The sequence below is a fragment of the Glycine soja genome, chromosome 8 (assembly GCF_004193775.1).
Source record: "Glycine soja cultivar W05 chromosome 8, ASM419377v2, whole genome shotgun sequence".
NCBI classification, from domain to species: domain Eukaryota; kingdom Viridiplantae; phylum Streptophyta; class Magnoliopsida; order Fabales; family Fabaceae; genus Glycine; species Glycine soja.
In genome coordinates this window covers 32,288,246-32,295,687 of record NC_041009.1, presented here as the reverse complement: position 1 = coordinate 32,295,687, position 7,442 = coordinate 32,288,246, and positions in this window count along the sequence as shown.

Sequence of the window (7,442 nt, the reverse complement as noted above, 5' to 3'; positions counted from 1 at the left end):
ATGGTGCCCGAAATCGGCACCTCGTGTTGCCTTCGAGGGTCTCCCAGGCTCCCTCTAGGCACTCCATCTCTACTCGATCATGGATTAGCTGCGCCGCCATCACGATCTACAAGGAAGAAAAGAAAGGGGTAGACTCTTTCACAAGAATCTAACTATGCCGCCGCACAATGCATCTCATAACCACTACATGACATTAAAAGGAGTATCTTAAGGCTTTTCATCTCTGGTAATCGATTACACAGCCTTGGTAATCGATTACCAGAGGCTAAACTTGAATTACACAGTCTCAGAACATGAAATATGCAATAATGCACTGTGTAATCGATTACACATGCCTGGTAATCGATTACCAGTGACCCATTCCTCTGTGTAATCGATTACACAGGCTGGTAATCGATTACCAGAGGCTTCCACCATCTCCCAGTTCCCTTTTTAAGCCTGGTAATCGATTACACCCCTTGGTAATCGATTACCAGAGGCTTCCCTAGCTTCCTGACCTCGTTTTCAAGCCTGGTAATCGATTACACCCCTTGGTAATCGATTACCAGAGACCATCTTAGCCTCCTGTCTTCAATTTTAAGCCTTGTAATCGATTACCCACCCTTGGTAATCGATTACCAGAGGCCACAATCCACATATTATGCAAAATTCACAGCTGGCCAGCCACCACAAGCCTCCTTGCTTTGTGGTCTTGTTTTCCTTTTATCTGTTGACTGCCAGGAGCTCGCCTGCTTAGGTACATCACAGGTTCTCACTGACCGACTATGCCCGGGTTGGGTCGGGATTGGTCAAGCTTGGTTTTGGGCAATAGCACCCCACCTGACGTCCCCAAGGTCTCCTGACCCCCGCGACATATCTCCAGGTACCACTCTGTGGTCAACAATAAAAGCAGGAAGTTTCACCCTTCAACACTTCCTCATCTCAAGCTTGTAGGATTATGGGGTACCCATCACATGTGGTACTAGGTGGCGGTCGGGCGATGGTGCACAACAAGCTTTCCTCATCCACAATGCGCGCATAAACCCACCATCCCCTGTTGCCCACCTCCAACTGAGCTCACGTACTCCCACGTAGCCCATATCCTCGTTTCTCTCAACACCGGGTCCCCATCAATCCTCTCAAGCTTCCACAACATCCAAGCAAAACAACATTCAAACAGCACAAGCTATCACAGCCAAGCAAAACAGAGCAAAGGCAGAAAACTCTGCTCAACACGTCAACCAAAATCACAGCTTTTCTCACGTAAAGACCACAGTAACAATTTCTTCGATCCAATTCGTTAACCGTTGGATCGACTCCAAAATTTTACTGGAAGTCTATAGTGCATAAGCCTACATTTTGACCGTTGGGATCTACTAGCAAACATCCAGAACTCATTCTGCACTAGACTTTCCACAGCCAACCACACACAAGCATTTTTCTGCACTTGTGCAAAATTCTGCTGCACAATTTCACAGCAAAAATTCTGCATAAGTGCAGATTTCGAAAATCACACTTCCTCCCATCCAATCTTGCCCAAATCAATTCCTACAAGTCCCAAATCATGTATCAATCATGTCTAAACCAAATTCAAGCTTTAAAGCACAGCAACACAGAATCTAGGTGTCCAACACCCCTCCATTCAATGGCTTTTCTAGGTTTGAAAGGTGAAATTTAGAATGAGGTAAATTCAAAGCAAACTCTCACCTCACACAAGTCCATAACCTCCAGCTAAACTTGCTCAAACTGAATTTACACCTAAAATTCCACCGAATCAAAATTTGACCCCTCAACACCCAATTTTGCCCTAGAAATGGCTCTTTATTCACTTTGATCATTTGTTTTTCTCTCTAGCCCAGTCCAAGCTTTCTCCCAAGTCCTAAATGACATTTCAAGCTAGTATTAACTCACTTTAACCTCCATTTACCACAGAATTCAGACTTAGCCTTCCAACTCTCAAAGCCTCACTCTTTTTCCACTCATAACATCACATTCTCACTTTCTAACCCTAGGTTAGTTCTACCCTTCATCTCTAACAGTTTTCCATCAGCAATTTCAGCATGTAAACATCACCAACATCATCACAAAAACCCTAAAACAGAATGGGTATGTTTAACTCATTCAAACATGGCAATTTCAACAAGTTTTCAGCAAATGTCTTCACAAATAATCATCACACAGCAGAAACCTAGCAAGACTACCCATCATATCTCCCCAAACCCCATACCCACGAAAATCAAAGGAGAAAGAAGTCCACCCAAACCTGAAATTTCGAAGTCCCACTCGTAGCCACGCACTTCACGACCCCGAAAATGCTCTCCTTTCACGATTTGGGGCAGAAATGAGCACCAAAGGTTGGAGCTTTGTTGGGGTTTCAATGGAGAATGGAGGGGAAGAGGATGGCAACGTGAGGGAGAGAGAGAGCTGTCTGGAAAAAAAAAGTGAGGGCTGAGTGAAGAGAGAGAAAAGCTTTTTGGTTTTAATAAAAGGTTTTCCTCTTTTTCTATTATTTATTCAAGCTCTGCCACATGTCCCTATTTGATTGGAGCAAAAAGGGCCCACTTTCTCTTTTTGACTGTGACCCATACTCAGTCACAAAAGTGGGGAAAATCTGACCTCTGAAACGCTAAAATCCTGCCTCGGTTTGCGTGCCGTTTCTCTGGTTCCAGTTTCTCGCATTTCTCTGCGTCCGTCGGGGCCAGTTTTCAAAAGTAAGCAATATATATATCAAAACGCTCAAAATAAAACCCCGAGCGTGGTTCAGAGGTTGGTTTCGTTAAATTCTAAGTCGCACGCAAAACGATGATGTTTAAACTAATTAATTAAGAATTAACCCATAACCTCCCAGTTATGGATTTCTCTTCCTTAATTAGCCTAACCCGCATATCTTGCCCCCACTATTCCTACTTCTACCAAGAACATATAGGCATAGACACTGAATAATACTTATATATATAATCATTCAAAATACATCGTCTTCAAAAATTCCGGGTAGAAATTTCCAGGATGTTACATGATCGATTACACTTATTTGGTAATCGATTACCAGTGTTTGTTTCTGAAAAATCTAAAGATGTAACTCTTCAAAAAGGTTTTGACTTTTTCAAATGGGTTTTAAGTTTTTCTAAAAGTAATAACTCTTCTGAATGACCTTCTTGACCATACATGAAGAGTCTATAAAAGCAAGGCTTTGTTTTGCATTTTAAATCAATCCTTCAAACAACAATCTTGAACACTTATTTCATACAATCCTTTACAAGCCTTGAATCTCTTTGAACTTCTTCTTCTTTGTACCAAAAGCTTTCTGAAGTTTTCTGGTTTTCTAAACCTTGAAAACTTGTGCTATTCATCCTTTTCATTCTCTTCTCCCTTTGCCAAAAAGAATTCGCCAAGGACTAACCGCTTGAATTCTTTTTGTGTCTCTCTTCTCCCTTTTCCAAAAGAACAAAGGACTAGCCGCCTGAATTCTTTTGTGTCTCCCTTCTCCCTTGTCAAAGAATTCAACACGACACAGTCTGAGAATTCTTTTGATTCTTCCCATTCCCTAATACAAAAGCGTTCAAAGGTTTAACCGCCTGAGAATTCTTTTGTATCCCCATTCACAAAGTATCAAAGGTTTAACAGCCTGAGATCTTTGTCTTAACACATTGGAGGGTACATCCTTTGTGGTACAAGTAGAGGGTACATCTACTTGGGTTTGACTGAGAACAAGAGAGGGTACATCTCTTGTGGATCAGTTCTAGTGGAGGGTACATCCACTAGGGTTTCAAAGAGAACAAGGGAGGGTACATCCCTTGTGGATCTTTTCTTGTAAAAGGTTTTTTACAAGGTTGAAAGAAATCTCAAGGACCGCAGGTCGCTTGGGGACTGGAGGTAGGCACGGGTTGTTGCCGAACCAGTATAAAAACTCTTGTGTATTTGTTTCCTTCTTCCCTACTCTTTTACTTTCCGCTGTGCATTTAATTTTCGCTTTTACTTTCTGTTAAGTTTATCTTCTACTCCTCATTCTCTTAACAATTTAGTAAAAGCCTTAAAAGAGAAATTTTTTAATTGGTAAAGGTTTAGGAATAATTAATTCAACCCCCCCTTCTTAATTATTCTGAGGCCACTCGATCCAACAATTTATAGTAGTCAAGAGGAGATTACTTCTTCCCCTTCCTCTAGTGGAAGTGAAGATGAAGTAAAGGGTGAAGAGTCTAGTGAGGAAGTCTACCCCCATGAAGAAGGTGACCTCCTAATGGTTAGAAGGCTCCTTGGAGGTCAATCTTGTGATCTATCTCAATCCCAAAGAGAGAACATCTTTCAACAAGATGCAAAATTTTAGATAAAACTTGTTCTCTCATTGTGGATAGTGGATCTTGTTGCAATTGTTGTAGCACAAGATTAGTTTCCAAGTTGAACCTCACTATCATTCCCCACCCAACACCTTATAAAATTCAATGGCTCAATGAACAAGGGGAAATGATAGTTAACCAACAAGTGAAGGTACCTTTCTCCATTGGGACATATAAGGATGAAGTTAATAGTGATATAGTTCCCATGGAGGAAGGGCATATTCTTTTAGGAAGGCCATGGAAATTTGATAGGAAGATTATTTACAATGGCCAAACTTATGAGGTTACCCTCACCCATCTTGGCACTAAATTTGTGTTGCATCCTCAAACACCTTCACAGGTGGCCAAAGATCAACTAACTATGAAAGATAAGAGGGATCAAGAAGAAAAACTAGAAAACCAAAAGAAAAGGAAGGATAGTAAGGCCTTGTCTTCAAAGGCCAAGGGAAAGGAAAAAGAGGAAAAGGATTCCTCTAAGAAGATTGTAAAGAAGGAAAATCATTTTGCAACAAAATGTGATATAAAAAAAAGCACTCCTTCTTAAACAATCTTTCTACCTTCTCCTATCAAGGGAAACATCCCTTAGCACCGCAATACCTTTTGAGCTTGAGATTATTCCTCAAGTAAAGGAGTTGTTGGATGATGGTTTGGTTTGTAAGAGCGTAAATCCTTGTGTTTTGTTGGTGCCCAAAATAGGTATTATGAGGCACCAAATCCCTATGATAGGTGGTATGATGAATGTGTTGAGTGGTGTAACCCTCTTTTGTAAAATCACTCATGCACCCAACATCTTCATGATTTGTGTATATATGGACTCATAAGGTAGGTTTGTTCTTATTTTTTGTTTCAATGCAAACCTAGGTGCTCATATGGGACACCTTAGGTTTGTTGTAATTTTTTGTAGGAATAATCAACATGAAAATAAAGAAAAAGGTATGTTTATTCCATTACTTTCCTTAACTTTGTAAATAGTGATCAAGGGCTTCCCATGGACCCTAAGAGAATAAAGGTTATTCCTGAGTGGCCTACTCCACCAACTATAAGGGAAATTTGGGGATTCAATGACTTAACAAACTTTTACAAAAGGTTTGTCCCATATTTTTCAATACTTGTAGCACCATTCATTGAGTTGGTGAGGAACTATGTTCTCTCATGGGAAGATGGCCAGGAAAGGGGTTTTCAATCCTTATCCTATGTTAGTCATCATTTACGACTAACTTTTGTATTGAAAAATAGTATGAAATTTATGTTTTTAACCAATTTATAGTTCCTTTTGTAGGTTTGTACATATTTTTATGTTTAGTTTAATTTTTATGCAATAGGTATTCCCTTCATTGTGAATTAATGTGTTTTCAACTTCAGTTTTAAGTGAAAAGATGAAGAATAAGAAGGTTGCAGTAGCTGGTGTCTCGCTAAGCGAGGCATATGCGCTTAGCAAGCAACATCCGCTAAGCAAGACATCAGCTCGCTTAGCGAATGAGGAGAATCTGGAAGAGAATTTGCCACGCATGCACACGCTCAGTGCGCCATCAGGTCGCCCAGTGAGTCATTTGTCTCTTCTGGCACCCAGCATGCCTAACTCGCTTAGACAAAAATCACTAACTCGCGCTTAGCGTGAAAATGGGGCTAAGTGAGCCTTCGAGGATAGAAAGCCCTTAAAAGTTGAAGTTGGTGTAAAAAGGAGAGTTTTTAGCTTTTGGGAAGAATAGAGATATACGTGAGAGACGCAGCAGGGCAAGGGAGCACCAAATGTAAAAACTCTTTAATATCTATTTAATGTTGTTTTGATGTGTTCATTGCTTCTATCTTCATTTAATTATTGCATGCTTGTGGACTGATCACCCATGTATGTGTAAAGTTAGGATTTTTATCATCGGAAAATGTTTTGAATCCTTAGAACTGGATAGAGCAGGGCTAGATAATTGTATGTCTGGACACGGAGTGCAGGGATTTAGTTTTTAATATGTTGTAATCATAATGCAATTCTTTTAGGCTAAGTTTGACGAGACATCCGAGAATGAGTTTTAAATAGAATTAGGCCATTCATGCAAGGAATCGGTGTTTGGTGTATTTGTCCTCAGCATAGAACACAGAAACAACCTTAAATAGAGAAAAACCTTTAATTGCATCAAGTCGCTCAGTAGAAGGACCCAACGTTTTAATCATCTGTTTATCTCTCGCATTTACATAGTTAATTTTGTAGTTATCTTTAAAATTGCAACTATATCCTATGTTTATTTCCATTTCATGATTGTATACAAATGTATACTTATTGAATGAACGCTTTTCCAAATGAAACAAACTCCCTGTGATTCGATATTCGGTTCTTACCATTTTATATTACTTATGACTCAGTACAAATGTTGATAGATTTTGCAGTTGTCAAAGATCAAACAAGTATTTTGGCGCCGCTGCCAGGGAATTTCTTTCCATTTAGGAAAGTTTAGTTCAGTTTGTAGGCATTGATTCTTTATTCTTTTATTAATTTTTGTGTGAATAGTTAGTTCATAATTTATTTTTCTCTTGGATTGGTTAACCGCTGCTCTTGCTAGTTCTTTGTATGCGAGGTAAATCTTCTGCAGGGGATTTAGTTCCATTGGATTTGGAAATTGAAGCCACTTGTAGGAGAAACAACGCAAAAAGAAGAAGGAAAATACTATAGGACAGGACAACACCACCAATTCTAGAGGAACCTCAATCATCTAAGTCATCTTCTATTTTTCCAGAACCAAGGGAACTTGAATTAGGTGCATCCGAGGCTGATATCATGGCTGGAGATCAACCTAGGAGGGTTACTCTTAAAGATTATTCTAGCTCATCTGTGCCGCAGTTTTTCACAAGTATTGCACGGCCGGAAGTTGAAGCACCCAATATTACTTACCCTCATTCTTTGATACAATTAATACAGGGAAAATTATTTCATGGCTTACCGAATGAAGACCCGTATACACACTTGGCCACTTACATTGAGATTTGTAATACAGTCAAGATTGCTGGTGTGTTGGAAGATGTTGTGCGGCTGAGTTTGTTCTCATTCTCACTGTCTGGAGAAGCGAAAAGATGGCTACATTCGTTTAAAGGTAATAGTCTTAAGACTTGGGATGAAGTGGTTGAAATTTTTTTGAAGAA